At 41.0% G+C, this 15243-nt stretch overlaps 1 pseudogene; it reads left to right on the plus strand.

The window, feature by feature from the left end:
• Nucleotides 1-13443: 13443 nt before the first annotated feature.
• Nucleotides 13444-13562, plus strand: LOC132042840 (5S ribosomal RNA; annotated as a pseudogene).
• Nucleotides 13563-15243: the final 1681 nt, after the last annotated feature.

Raw genomic sequence — 15243 nt, forward strand, 5'->3', positions numbered from 1 at the left:
AGCCCGGATTTTATTAGTCTGAACCCTCCAGAATTTTATGGGTCAAAGCCGGATGAAGACCCTCAGGGCTTTATTGATGAGATGCTGAGGACGTTGAGAATAATACATGCTTCCGATACTGAGTCAGTTGAACTGGCTTCTTATAGACTGCGGGATGTGGCCGTCCACTGGTACAACACTTGGATGTCTTCGCGAAGGGCAAATGCACCTCCCCCAGTATGGCAAGAGTTTGTGGATGCCTTCCTCCGATATTATTTGCCACTGAAAATTCGACGGCCCGAGCCGACAAGTTCTTGAATCTCAGGCAAGGGAACATGAGTGCCCGAGAGTATAGTCTCTGCTTTAATTCTTTGGCTGGGTATGCCCCAGCCATGGTAGCCGATATGGGAGACCGTGTACATCAATTTGTGAGCAGGCTAGGGCCACATTTGATTAAGGCATGCTTGACGGCCTCGCTCCAGGATGGGATAGATATATCTCGTATTCAGGCCCATGCTTAAAATTTGGAGGAACAGCAGCAGCCGCAAAGGGGTGAGCGTGATTCTGACAAAAGGCACAGTAAGAGGGCCAGGTCTTTCGGTGCCACTAGCGAGTTCGGAGGGAGTCAAAGGCAGCAATATTTTAGTTATTCAGCACTGCCGGCGAGTGCACCTCCTCGCCCGTCGGCAAAGGTTTGATCATCCTATTTATTCTAGACCGGGTTAAAGCTCCAGGATTTTGGGGCTCCCGGTATAGAGGTGAATCCGGTCAGATGAGGCTGCCCTTACCACGTTGCAATCAATGTGGTAGGCCATATTCAGGACAGTGTCACCAAGGTTCATACGCTTGTTATGCATGTGGTCGGATTGGTCATATGATGCGGACCGTCCTTCGAGAGGAGGCGGAGGTGTGGCTTAACCAAATGCGGCTCGTAGTTAGCTCTTCATCATCCGTGCGCCCTCCCAGGCGTCCTAGACCCCAAGAGTCGCCGCAGGAGGCGGGAGGAGTATTCAGCTCAAGCGAACCTCAGAACCGTATATACGCACTGACGGGACGACAGGATCTTGAGTCCTCCCTTGATGTGGTTACAAGTATATTGTTAGTATCCTCTCATGATGTGTACGCATTGATTGATTCGGGTTCTACTTTTTCATATATTACTCCTTATATTGCTATTCGTATTGGGGTAAAACCTAAGCCAATCAAATCTTTTGAGGTGTCCACTCCTGTAGGGGAACCAGTAGTAGCTAGGCGAGTATATAGGAATTGTGTGGTTGTAGTCTGCAACCGCCATACTATGGTTGATTTACATGAGTTGAAAATGTTAGATTTTGATGTTATTATGGGTATGGATTAGCTAGCCTCTTGTTACGCTAACGTTGATTGTAAAACAAAGATGGTTCAATTTCAGTTTCCGGGAGAACCAGTCTTAAAATGGAAAGGTAATACAGCGTCCCTAAGAGGTAGGCTTATTTTCTATCTCAAAGCGAGAAAGATGATTGCTAAGGGCTATATTTATCATTTAGTTCGGGTCCAAGACACAAAAGCAAAACTGCCAATTCTCCAATTTGTCCCCGTAGTGAATGAATTTTAAGATGTGTTTCCGGATGAGCTTCCAGGTCTCCCACCAGAGCAGGAGATTGAGTTTACCATTAATGTGTTGCCAGATACTAAGCCTATATCTATTCCTCCCTATCGAATGGCCCCTTTCGAATTAAAGAAATTAAAGGCGCAATTGAAAAATCCGCTTGAAAAGGCTTTATTAGGCCTAGTTCATCGCCATGGGAAGCACCGTGTTGTTTGTAAGGAAGAAGGATAGTTCCTTGCGCATGTGTATCGACTACAGACAATTAAACAAGGTGACCATAAAGAATAAATACCCACTTCCAAGGATCAATGATTTATTCGATCAACTGCAATGTGCTAAATGGTTCTCAAAAATAGATCTAAGATCAGGATATCATCAAGTGAGGGTTAAAGAAGAGGACATCCCAAAGACAGCTTTTAGAACTAGATATGGTCATTACGAGTTTCGGGTAATGTCATTTGGATTGACTAACGCCCCAACGGTATTCATGAATTTGATGAATAATGTGTTACACCCCGTATCTTCGAAGAAGCACTTATCAAATTTGAAAAATAAGTACGTTGAGTTATGGTTAAGTAAAACCACTTTGGAATGTAAGAAGTAAGCACTATTAAGTATATTTAATGAGTGAAGGATGTATATAAGGTATACCAAAAGGTTTTATAAGGAAATGAGTGGAAGTAATGGAGTAGTATAAATTTGGAGAAAGGATGGGTGAAGTTTGTGTGTGAAAATTTTGGTCCAACTTTGGGGACGAATATCTCTTTGCATATGAAGTGTTTTGAAGTGAAACAAAAGCTTAAAATAAAGTTCGTCGAGTCTAGTTTCTAATACAACAAACCGTTCATCGATAGGACATCGGAGTAGAGAATTACGGACGTTACAAATATGGTCGACAGAACAGCGTAAACGCGTGCTACAAAGATTACTACAAGTACCGACTTGGTATAGTATCAAGCCACAAAGCCGAACCCGACCCGAATTTGACCCTTATATAAAGGGCAATAACCCCTTTTTACATCAGATTTGCCCAGAAAATTCCAAAAATTAGAAGAGAGAGAGTGAAGGAATAAAAAAGTGAACAATTTTCAAGAATGAGCAAGTAGTGGTTTAGGTCCGGTAACGCATGGTTGTTTTGCGGTGAATTTTAGCGTGGATATTGAGGATATTGCTGTCTTAACAAGAAAAAAGGTATGAATCTTTCTCTTTTGGTATTATTTAAGGCTTATTCTCTGAGACAAAGTCGTTAAGTAATCGTGTAGTAAGTTGGTTAGTTATCGAAGTTGGAAAACAGCGTGTGGGCTATTTTATGGCACATATTGGTGTTGGACATGATATTATTGATGTTGGTATGGTTGTAGTTGTTGGTGGTTGCCGAATTGAGATTTTGGGCTAGGCATATAAACAGGGGAGATGTCGCCTCGATTTCCGTAGGATATAAAATAGTTTAATTTGAAAACTTAGGACAAGTGTATACGATGAGTCTAACGTTAGTGTAATTGCTCTCAAATGTAGATTTACGATCTCGGAGGATAAGCGTAACTAGTAGGAAGTCGAACAGTATGTTAAGGCTCGTCCTTTTCTTTCAAAGGCATGATTCCTATGGTATGATTCCATAAGTGTTTCCATAACCTCTTTGATTTCAAAGCTAGAAGTTTATGACTCTTAATGCTTCTTATGTTGTTAAGAACGAGAATGTTTTTATGAGGATTACGTTGAGGATGATTTTATGCTTAAAGGTCTCAAATATGATTTCAACGATGATATGAAAATGTTACGCTATTTCATGATTTTCTCGATTTATTTCATTGTTGTTGATCTTACCTTATAAATTGTTCCTCTAAGGTGGGATAGAGCGATAGTTTTCATTTGAACCCCTACGCATGCCACGAGTATAATATATGTATATGGCTATTTTGTGACATTACAGAGAGCTCTATTATTTCATTTTGATTATGCACTGCACTTATTTTCATTCTACATGTATATATAAGGCACACACGGATGTGGGTGATGTCAGGGTTCTTGTTGTGATGTGTGTATATATATGGCACGACGGACGGGGTGGGTGGTTTTGTATGATGTGTATATATATGGCACCGGGGGGGGGTGTCAGACCTTTGTTGTGATGTGTATATATATATATGGCACGGTATGACGGATGGGGTGTGCGTGGCCTTTGTGTGATGTATATATATATGGCCCCGACGGGGGTGTGTGCCTTTTGTGTGATGTGTATATATATGGCACGGGCCGGACGTGGGTGTGTCGTGGCCTTTGTTGTGACGTGTATATATATGGCACGCTTGATGTGGGTGCGCTGTGGCCTTTGTTGTGATGTGTATATGTATGGCACAGTTGATAGGGGGTGACGTTGTGACCTTTGTTATGATATGTATATATGGCACAGTTGACAGGGGGTGACGCTGTGGCCTTTGTTATGATATTTCTATGGATATATGTGTTTCTTTGTTATAGCTACACTGATGCATTTATTTTGCCCATTCATTGACATGTCTCAAATGTTTTTCAGGAGTTTATGTATATGTCGATTTCATGCCTTACATACTCAGTACACTATTCGTACTGACCCCCTTTTTTCGGGGGCTGCGTTTTATGCCCGCAGGCACAGACACTCGATTTGGTGATCCTCCGGCTTAGGACTTCGCTTACCACTTGGAGAGCTCCATTGTTCCGAGCTGAGTTATTTTGGTACTATCCTTTTGACGTAGACTTTGTTATACTCTTAGAGGTCTGTAGACATATGTGGGTTGTGTATATACGGTTTGGTCAGCTATATCGATGTAGTTCGTCTTGGATGTCCCCATGTATAGTGACAGCCTTGTCGGCTTGCATATTTGTTATGTTTTGGTTAATTGTGACTTCTCAGGAGACAGGTTCTTTCTGATGTATGACATGATGAGTTCACAACATGCTTTTACGCAGTGCCATATTGTTTTCGGTTTGGGCCGTATTATATCTAGCTGGTCGTATACGGGTGCCGCACTTCAGCACTAGTCATGGCCCATCGGTTTGGGTCGTGACATAATGTATTCAGGCCTTTCCTAGATTTATTCGTGATTGTGTTCATCGATGATATTTTGGTATATTCTCGAACGGAGGCAGTGAGCATGCGTGAACACCTACGTAATCGTTGTGTGGAATTCTTCGGAGCTCGGGAGTTATATGCCAAATTTTCAAAATGTGAATTTTGGCTGAATTCTGTAACTTTTCTGGGGCATATTATTTCAGCCGACGGTATTCGAGTAAATACCCAGAAGATTGAAGCCATGAAGAATTGGCCGAGGTCTACAATGCCCACGAAGGTCTGTAGTTTTCTGGGGTTGGGCGGTTACTATAGAAGATTTTTGGAAGGATTTTCTTCTATTTTGGCACCACTGACGAAGCTAACTCTGAAATCGGCATAATTCCAGTGGACCGACGCTTGTGAGTGCAACTTTCAGGAGTTGAAGGATAGGTTGACTTCGGCCCCAGTTCTGACACTTCCAGAAGGATCGGAGGGCTATGTTATCTATTGTGATGCTTCTGGTGTTGGTCTAGGTTGTGTGTTGATGCAACATGGCAAAGTTATTGCCTATGCTTCAAGAAAATTGCGGAAACACGAGAAAAACTACTCGACTCATGACCTAGAATTAGCTGTGGTTATTCATGCACTAAAAATGTGGAGACGTTATTTATATGGTTTTCATGTGGATATTTATACAGATCACAAGAGTTTCCAATATATTTCAAACAGAAAGAATTGAATTTGCAGCACCGGCGGTGGTTGGAGCTATTGAAAGATTATGATGTGAGCATTTTATATCATCCGGGAGAGGCGAATGTAGTAGCCGATGCTCTTAGCCACAAATCTATGGGTAGTTTAAGTGATGTTCAGCCGGAGAAGAAGGAGTTAATCCGCGAGCTTCGATAGCTAGCCAGCCTAGGAGTTCGCATAATGGACTCGAGCGGTACGGGAGTTACCGGCCCGTAACCCAACGATGTCGTCTTTAGTAGAGGAGGTAAAGAAGCGCCAATATGAGGACCCCATGTTAGTTCATTATAGAGATGTGCTTCCTCCGAAGGAGAAGTCACCATTTTAGGTTCCTACAGATGGAGTTCTTAAGCATCAAGGCAAATTATGTGTTCCGAATGTTGCAGGATTACGTCGACAAATTTTAGAAGAAGCCCATTATTCAACGTTATTCTATCCATCCAGGAGTGAAAAAGATGTACTATTATCTTAAATCTATATATTGGTGGGATGGAATGAAGAAATATATAGCGGAGTTTATAGCTCAATGTCCTAATTGTCAACAGGTCAAGATGGAACATCAAAAGCTTGGGGGATTACTGCAAGCTATAGAGATTCTGACTTAGAAATGGGAGGCGGTTAATATGGATTTCATTATAGGCTTACCTCGTTCCCAGTGTAAGTTTGATTCTATATGGGTGGTTATGGATAGACTCACAAAATCATATCATTTCCTCGCCAGTCAAAACTATGTACTCAAGAGCGAGAAAATTATGCAAAGTTGTATATCAAGGAGATAATGCGACTTCACGGTGTTCCAGTATCCATTATTACTGATAGAGGAGCACAATTTACAGCTAAGTTTTGGAGATCCTTCCAAGAAGGTTTGGGAACACAAGTGAGACTTAGTACAACGTTCCATCCACAAACTGACGGACAGCCTGAGTGCACTATCCAAACCCTTGAACATATGCTGAGAGCATGTGTACTAGATTTTGTAATTGGGATGATCATTTACCGCTCATTGAATTTGCGTACAACAATAGCTATCACTCCAAGCATTCGTATGGCCCCATATGAAGCTCTATATGGAAGGAAATGTAGATCGCCTATTGGATGGTTCGAAGTGTGAGAGACAAAGTTAGTAGGCCCAGACTTGATCCAGCAAGCAGTGGAGAAGATCAAGCTTATCCAAGATCGATTGCTAACAGCCCAAAGTCATCAGAAATCTTACGCAGACAATCGTTGACGAGATCTAGAATTCAAAGTTAACGATTGGGCATTCTTGAAAGTGTCACCGATGAAAGGTGTAATGAGATTTGGCAAGAAAGAGAAGCTTAGTCCCCGGTATATTGGGCCTTACAAGATTGTGCGCAAGGTAGGCCAAGTAGCCTATGAGTTGGATTTGCCTTCAGAGTTAGAGTCAATCCACCTAGCGTTTCATGTGTTAATGCTTCAGAAATGCGTGGGAGATCCTTCCAAGATTGTGCCTGTAGATGATGTCTAGGTTACCAAAAAATTGTCCTATGATGAAATACCCATTGCCATTCTAGATAGGCAAGTTCGAAGACTTAGAACCAAAGACGTATTTTCAGTTAAAGTCTTGTGCAGAAACAATAATAGAGAGGAAATGACCTGGGAAGCAGAGGAGGATATGAAGTCCAGGTATCCACATCTATTTCCACCTCCAGTAGAGATCCAGATAGAGACATCATCATTGGCTGTGTATGTGATGTTTCTTTGAATAATTTCTTCGTCGTGTGTGGACAATATGAGTATTGATGTTCGTAGCCTCCGTGAGGCATTGTATATTTTTGGGTTGATGTACAGATGGTAGTGATACAATTACGGGGGAAACTTTGGCAAATTTCTCATAGAAATCCCTAAGAACTTAATATTCGAGGACGGATTTTCCTAAGGGGGAAGGAATGTTACACCTCGTAGTTTTACATTGAGATTCGCTGGGTATTAGTTGCACAATTGGGGACACGAGAGTTATTGTCGAAAATATACGAGATTATACATGCTTATTTTATGATTATGAGGGTTTAAGTTCATGTAGTAGGTCACGGAAGGGTTGGAGAACAAGTGAATCAAGGGGATTAAGTTTTCGAAACTTTGGAGAAAAGTTGGGTAAGATTTCGTACGATAATTTTGCTCTAACTTGGAGAAAGAAAATATTTTATTATATTAGGAGTTTTGGAGTAAAACAAAAGCTTAAAATGAAGTTCGAAAAGTCTAGTTTCCAACGCAACAAACCGCGCATCGATCCAACATCGGAATCAAGTGTTATGGGCATTTTAAGACAAGCCGCTAGAGCAGGGATTAACTCTGCACGAACGCGCCTGGAGGTGGTGCGAAGGCGGAGAGGAGCCAGGGGACAACTCAGCACGAATGCACTCCAAGGTGGCGCGAACGCGCTGAACAATTTTTAGGTCGGTGTAGGCAGACCTTGGAATCTTATAAAAGGAGGCTTACCCCCTTATTTTTCATAAAAGCACCTCAAAAATCTCTCAAATATTCTTGAAATTTCCCCCAACTTCCAAACATCAAATTTTAGCCCGAATCAAGTTTAATCTCCAGATTCAGGTTCGGACAGCGTATAGTTGAGGTTATAAAATCGTATTGCGCCGAGTCTTGGCTTGAACTCAAGGTGGAAAGTGAAGATATTGTGGTTCTAGTGGAAGCAAGGTATGAATATTCCTTTGTTGATATTGATTTAGGTTTATTTACGGAGATAAAGTTATTAAATAATCGTATAACGAGCAGGTTAGTTGAGAAATTTGGAAAACATCGTGAGGGATGTTTTATATAGCATAATGGCATTGATCATCTTTGTTGTTAATGTTGGTATTGTTGTTGTTGTTATTGGTTCTTTGTATTCATGATTTGGCTAGTATATAAATAGGAGAGATACGTCGAATTATCACGAGGATATGAAGTAGTTTAATTTGAAAGCAATATAAGTATACGACGATAAGTTTAATGATAGTATGAATTCTCTCAAATGTAGATTTGCGAGCTCGGGAGGATAAGCGTAAGTAGTAGGATACAAAAAAAGGTAATTAAGGCTAGCCCCTTTCTTTCTAAAGGCATGATTCCTATATTATGACTCCCTACATGTTTTCCGTAACATTCTTGTTCCCGAAAAGCTAGAAGTTTCTGGTTCTCAAGGTTTTTATAATGTTAAAGACCAGATGTTTTCTATGATGACCATGATGACTCCTTTCTTGTGAACTCAAACATAATTTTCATGATGTCCTTATTCCTACGAGTTAGAGATTCATGATTCTTAAAGTTTCTTATGACACTAAAGATGATTATATTCCCATGAGGATAATGATGATGATGATCCTATTTCTAGAAGTTTCATAGTTTATGATTTTAAATGCTATGATGAGATTATTGAGTTTATTTCATGATTCCCTTGATTTTATTCATTGTTGTTGATCTCACCTTATAATCATCGCTCCTTCAAGGTGAGGTAAAGGGATGATGATTGTTCCATAATATAAATCGGAGGTTATTAACCTTACGTCTCTCCGATAAAGTGGTAACTTTTATTTGGGCTCTCATGCATGCTACTTATATGATATATATATATATATATATATATATAGGGGATATGGGGAAAAGAGCGAGGTGTTATATACGCATAGCCACCTAATCAATTGATATATTATGATATCATCCCGGACGCGGGATATATGGGTATGGATCGGGCTGCACGTTCCGCAGCAATATAATATATATATATATGGATCGGGTTGCACGTTCCGCAGCAATATAATATAAAATATTTACGGATCGTGCTGCACGTTCTTCAACACTATTATTTTATATAAGCATGAGAAATGTTTTATGAAAAGGCTAATCATGTGCATTTATTATCTACCTTCGCAGGCAAGCGGTACATGGTTGTTTGCATTACGTACTCGCATTAACGTTGTTCGTATCGACGTGCGCTTTTTTTTTGGACACCGTGTCTGTGTTCATGCCGCAGTGTAGACAGATAGACGAATTCGATCTCAGGAGTTCCATCAGCGGCATCTCAGAAGCTCTCCCGTTGTTCCGAGCTGCAGTCTTTTGGTACCACTCTTTGTACATATATACTTGGGCATGGCGAAATCCTACCCCGTCTTATGGATTTATGTATTCTACTTAGAGGCTCGTAGACATATGTATGCCGTTAGAGGTTCACAAGCTTCTTCAGCTTCTTACATCGTATAAAATTTCGATAGTCTCGTTGGCTTATACTTCAGAACACTGTTATTGATGGTTGTACGAAGTATGATATTCATGAGTCACGTCTCATACGGCCCACTTAGAAATAGTTATGGAAAGTTACACTAGAGGTGCTCGGTAGGCTAGCACCACTGTGTACCATCGTGCCCTCACGGTTGGATCGTGGGCCCAAGTGGTATCTAAGTAATTCGTCCTAGGGTATCTCTATGAGCCGTGTCCGGTAGAGTCCTGTTTATGGGTGTGAAGTGCACCATTCTTATAAGCAGGAGGCTGCGGGGCATTTAGGAATAAATGACCTTCTTTATTATCTTGAACGCTAAGCATGCATGATATCCGCCTTATGAGGCAATCAGATGCCTACATACTCAGTACATACTCGGTGATATGTTCCATACTTCTTGTTATGCTGTTATTCATTCCTTTCACCGTTTCGTTACATTGTTCGCACCGATGTCTGCTCTTATGAATATTGTTGTGTTTAAGGATATATATAAATTAAGTTGTTGGACTTTGGAGAAAATATGAGGGGAAATTTTGACCCTATTAGAGGAGAGTATATCTTTTAGTATATGAGGAGTTTTGAGGAAAAGCAAAAGCCTAAAGTGAATTTTACGAAGTCTAGTTTCCAACACAACAAATCGCTCGTCGATACGGTATCAGAGCAAAGAGATATGTACGTTACAAGCTAGGCTGGCAGACCAGGAAAATACTCTGCGCGAACGCGCCAGGAGGTAGCGAACGCGCAGAAGGGGTGACAAACAACCCAGCGCGAACGCGCCACTACCCAGCACGAAGCGCTGAGAACTTTTTAAGTTGGTGCAACCCGAGCCTAAAACTTTATAAAAAGGGGTTACCCCCTTATTTCCCCATTCAATCATGTTCCAAGCTTCCCAAATTTTCTAGAAACTTCCACCAACTTTCACACACCAAAATTTTAACACAAATCGAGTATAATTCCCGGAGTCTGGTCCAGACAGCGTATAGTTACGATTATAGAATCGTATAGTGACGAGTCTTGGCTTAAGTTCAAGGAGGAAAGTGAAGGTATTGCGGCTATAGTGGGCGAAAGGTATGAATCTCTTCTTATTAATGTAAATCTTGGTTAGTTCCGACGGTAAAACTACTAAGCAGTCATATAATGAGTTGGTCAGTTGAGAAAGTTAGAAAACATCGTGTGGGATGTTTTATGAAACATAATGGTGTTGGTAATGACGTTGTTGATGTTGGTATTGTTGTTGTTATTGTTGTTGTTGGTTGTTGAATTGTGATTTCGGGCAAGGCATATAAACAGGGGAGATGCTACCCGAATTTCGGCAAATTCTAAAAGGAATTCAATTAAGGATTTGAGATGGGCATATGACTTTGAGCCTAACAGTAGTACGAATGATTTATATGTAGACCATGGAAGGATAAATGTTGAATAGCCAAGGAGACTGAAAGGTATGTTAAGACTAGTCCCTTTCTTTCAAAAGGCATGATTCCATATATGTTTCCATAACATCCTTGTTCCCGAAAAGCTAGAAGTTCATGATTCTCAAGGTTTTTATGATATTAAAGACAAGATATTCTCTATGAGGACCATGATGACAATGATGACTTCTTCCTTGCGAATCCATACATATCTTCCATAATGTCCTTATTTCCAAGAGCTAAAGATTCGTGATTCTTAAAGTTTCTATGACGCTAAAGATGATTATGTTTTCATGATGAAAATGATGATGATGATGATGATTCCGTTTCCAGAAGTTTCAAAGTTTATGATTTAAATGCTATTATAAGATTATCGAGTTTATTTCATGATTTTCTTGAATTGCTCATTATTCTTGATCTCACCCTATGAATTGTTCCTTTGAGGTGGGATATAGCGATGATGATTATTCCATAATATAAATCAGAGGTTACCGACCTTACATCACTCCGATAGAGTTGTAGCTCTCACTTGAGCTCTAGTGCATGCTTTATAAATATGTATGTTTTTTAATAACACCGCGTCGCCCAATAGAAGGTAGGGTAGACACTCCACTGCAGTGGGCAGCTTACGCCCCAGACGCGGGCTAATGAGGATAACACCGTGCCTAAATGGCCGAGCAGCATAACACCGTACCTATATAGTCGGGCAGTTTACTTGTATATATTTATAATGTTGTTTTAAAAAGTTAAAGTTAGCATGCATGACATTCGCCTTATGAGGCAGTCAAATGTACAGGTTATCTCTTTATCTCAGGTTATGTTCCATACTTCTTGTTATGTTGTTATCTATGCCTTACATACTCAGTACACTGTTCGTACTGACATCTTTTCTTGTGGACGCTGCGTTTATGGCTGCAGGATCAGGTAGCCAGCTAGACAATCCAGACCAGTAGGATCTCCCCTCAGCCGCAGTCAGTGCACTCCATTAGTCTGGAGCTGCGACTCTTATTGGTATGCCATTTTGCTACGTAGATATGTGCGTATGACATGGCCTTGTCTTGTCTCTTCGAAGGTTTATATTCCATAGAGGTCTCTGGACAGTTGTATATAGTCGGAGCGTCATGTAGCTTTGTGGTCTCTTATTTTATGTACAGTACATGTAGTGGCCATATCAGACTGCGTTGTCATCCTTTGCACGTATGCATATATATACATATCCATGTGGACTGCTTATGAGTTGTTGAGATAGAGTTTATTGTATAACTTTTAGCAGGTGCTATCAATCAGATATAAGTTAGAAATGGGCCGCCAGGTTATTCGGTGTATGGCAAGTACGACTTTAGGGGCTCTTGGTCAGTAGTGATTGGGCACTCGTCACGGCCCATTAGGTTGGGTCATGAAAAACGTGGTATCAGAGCAGTTCGTCCTAGGGTTGTCTATAGACCGTGTCCGGTAGAGTCCTGTTTATGGGTGTGAAGCTGGCCACAGTTATAAATAGGAGGCAGCGGGGCATTTAGGAATCATTGACCTTTCCTTCTATCTTAGATCGTGCGATAGAGCCGGAGTCTAGGAAAGATCATTTCTGACTCTCTTTCCTGTAGGTAGGAGCAGTTTGACGAGAGATGAAGAGATCGACTTCAGATAATGGGGGTGCCTGGACGGCCCCCAGGGTGGATTCGGGACCCAGATTCCAGGATCGAGCAGGAGGAGTCCTAGCTATTCTATTGCAACAGATCCTTCCGAGTACCCCGAGACGATCCCCTCAGAGTTCCTGACTTCCATGGAGGAGGACCCGTTGGAAGATACATATGAGACGGACCCGTCTGAGGGCTCGTATGAGACGCAAGTAGTGGAGGTCCCCGAGGTTGTACCAGAGTTGACCCCTCCAGCTTCTCCTATGGTGGAGCCTTATGTTAGGGTAGCTACGCCTGTGAGTGTTACTGATTATTCCAGCCCTTTATCTTGGCCTTCGGTAAATCAGGAGTTGCCAGGATATTCATACCCCTCGGATTCGCACGGGGGAGATGAGGAAGGCCAGACCAGTAGATGCTGAGAGGACGCTGAGGAGGATACTTCACTTTATAGCCCTCTAGACCAAGAGCAGGACAGGCTGGCTACAGGTATATGAGTCTTTTATTGAAATTTCTTATGTGCGTACAATTATTGCAAGATATCATTAATAGTTGACAGATGGGAGTTTTAAAGGAATCAATAACCAAAGTACTTATGGATAACGGCGACTAAGATGTTTTGGCCACTACTAGGAATCTTAAATTTAGGAATGGACGACAGTCGTATGTGTTGATTGGTGGTTGTTATTGGGAGTTCCGAGGGCTAAGCCAGCATTTGCTTGGTCAGGAGAGTAAGAGACCTTTCCAATCCGGAGGGAGATATAGTACGGGAATTTTATTGGGATCCGTTAGAACTTCAACTTGTTTTAGGTAATGTGATAAAGGTCATGCAGGATGGATATGATCATACCAGCATTAACGCACCGAATCCCATCAGAACTCAGAAGTTAAGCGTGCTTGGGCGAGAGTAGTACTAGGATGGGTGACCTCCCCGGGAAGTGTGCTAAGAAGTCCTACGGATTCAGACCTAAGAGAAGGATGAGGAACTAGAATAGCTTGAGGGAAATTAGAAGCGTGTGAAACTCACGGTTGGAAACTTTAAATGATTGCGAGAGATAAGGCGGAAAGGCTTGGCAAAGAGAGAGAAGACGGATTACAACTACAGAGTTAGGACGAATTTAAGTAGTATTGGGGATACTTTGTAAGTAAGATGTTAAGAACAGGTGTACACGTTATCTTAAGCGTGATTACGTAATCAGTAGGTGTGCCCAGATAATCAACGTTGCGGTATGTTAAAGGTACTGATTGAATACGTTGTTGAAGTTCAAATGGCCAGTGCTACAGGGCAAGTTGACATTATTTTCTCTAAAGGATAGAGTTGGATAAGCGTGACGTAATAACATCAGGGAAAAGAAGAAAGTGAGTATATAAGAGTAAGAAGATTAGGACGCCCTGAAGAAAGGAGGAGTGGGTGTAAGGGGAGTATGCATCAGGGAAAAGAAGAAAGTGAGTATATAAGAGTAAGAAGATTAAGACGCCCTGAAGAAAGGAACAACCTTAACATACCTGAAGCTTACTTCTCGTCTTTCCAACCTATTTTCTGCCTTGTAATCTACATAAGATCATTCGTAGTCTCGTAATCTACACATAAAACCATTCATACTATTGTTAGGCTTATCGTCATATGCTTGTCTTAAGCCTTCAAATTAATCCTTTTAGAATTTGTCAAAATTCGGGCAGCATATCCCTTGTTTATATCCCTAGCCAGAAATCACAATACCAACAACCAACAACAATAACAACACTAACATCAACAACATCATCATCAATACCAATATACTCAATAAGACATCCCACACGATGTTTACCCGATTTCTCAACCAACCAATTTATTATACGACTATTTAATATCTCTATCTTTGTAAGTAACCCTAAATCAATGTCAATAAGGAAAGATTCATACCTTGTTCTTACTAGAACTGCAATATCTTCAATATTCACCTTGAATCCAATCTAAGATTCACCGCAACACGATACTATAATCACAACTATACGCTATCCGAACCTAAATCCCGAGGTTACACTTAATTTGGGCTAAAATTTATGGGTGGACGTTCGGAGAATGTTCTAGGGGATTTGGGATAGGTTTAAGAGGTGAATGAGTGCAAATGAGGGGTAAAACCCCTTTTATTTCATTTTGCAGTCGATTTGCACCGACTTAATTTTTGCTCTTCGCGTTCGCGCCACCTTGGTCGCGTTCGCGAAGAGTTGCCCAGTTGCTTCCCTACTCTGGCAATCCATCTTAAAATGCTCATAACGTTTGATTCCGATGTCAGATCGACGTGCAGTTTGTTGCGTTGGAAACTAGACTTCTGATACGCTCAAATTACACCTATTAGTAGTATAACGCGGACGTTGTCAAATATAGTAACCCAACAAGGTTGGGGTCGAATCCCACAGAGAACAATATGTAGGCAATTTAAGCATATTATGAATTATCACTAACAATAACTAGACCGAACGCATCAATGGTGGTTTTTGATAAGGCTTTGATAAAATACGGAAATATAAATAATAATCTAGAAAGCAAGTAAATTGATCAATGGCCACAAGTAAGGAATTAAAGAATCTATTTCTCAAGTAACGATCCAATCTATTTCACGAATTATAAATAATAGCAAGTTCATGTTAATTAG

The sequence above is a fragment of the Lycium ferocissimum genome, unplaced genomic scaffold (genome assembly GCF_029784015.1).
Source record: "Lycium ferocissimum isolate CSIRO_LF1 unplaced genomic scaffold, AGI_CSIRO_Lferr_CH_V1 ctg18342, whole genome shotgun sequence".
Classification (NCBI taxonomy): domain Eukaryota; kingdom Viridiplantae; phylum Streptophyta; class Magnoliopsida; order Solanales; family Solanaceae; genus Lycium; species Lycium ferocissimum.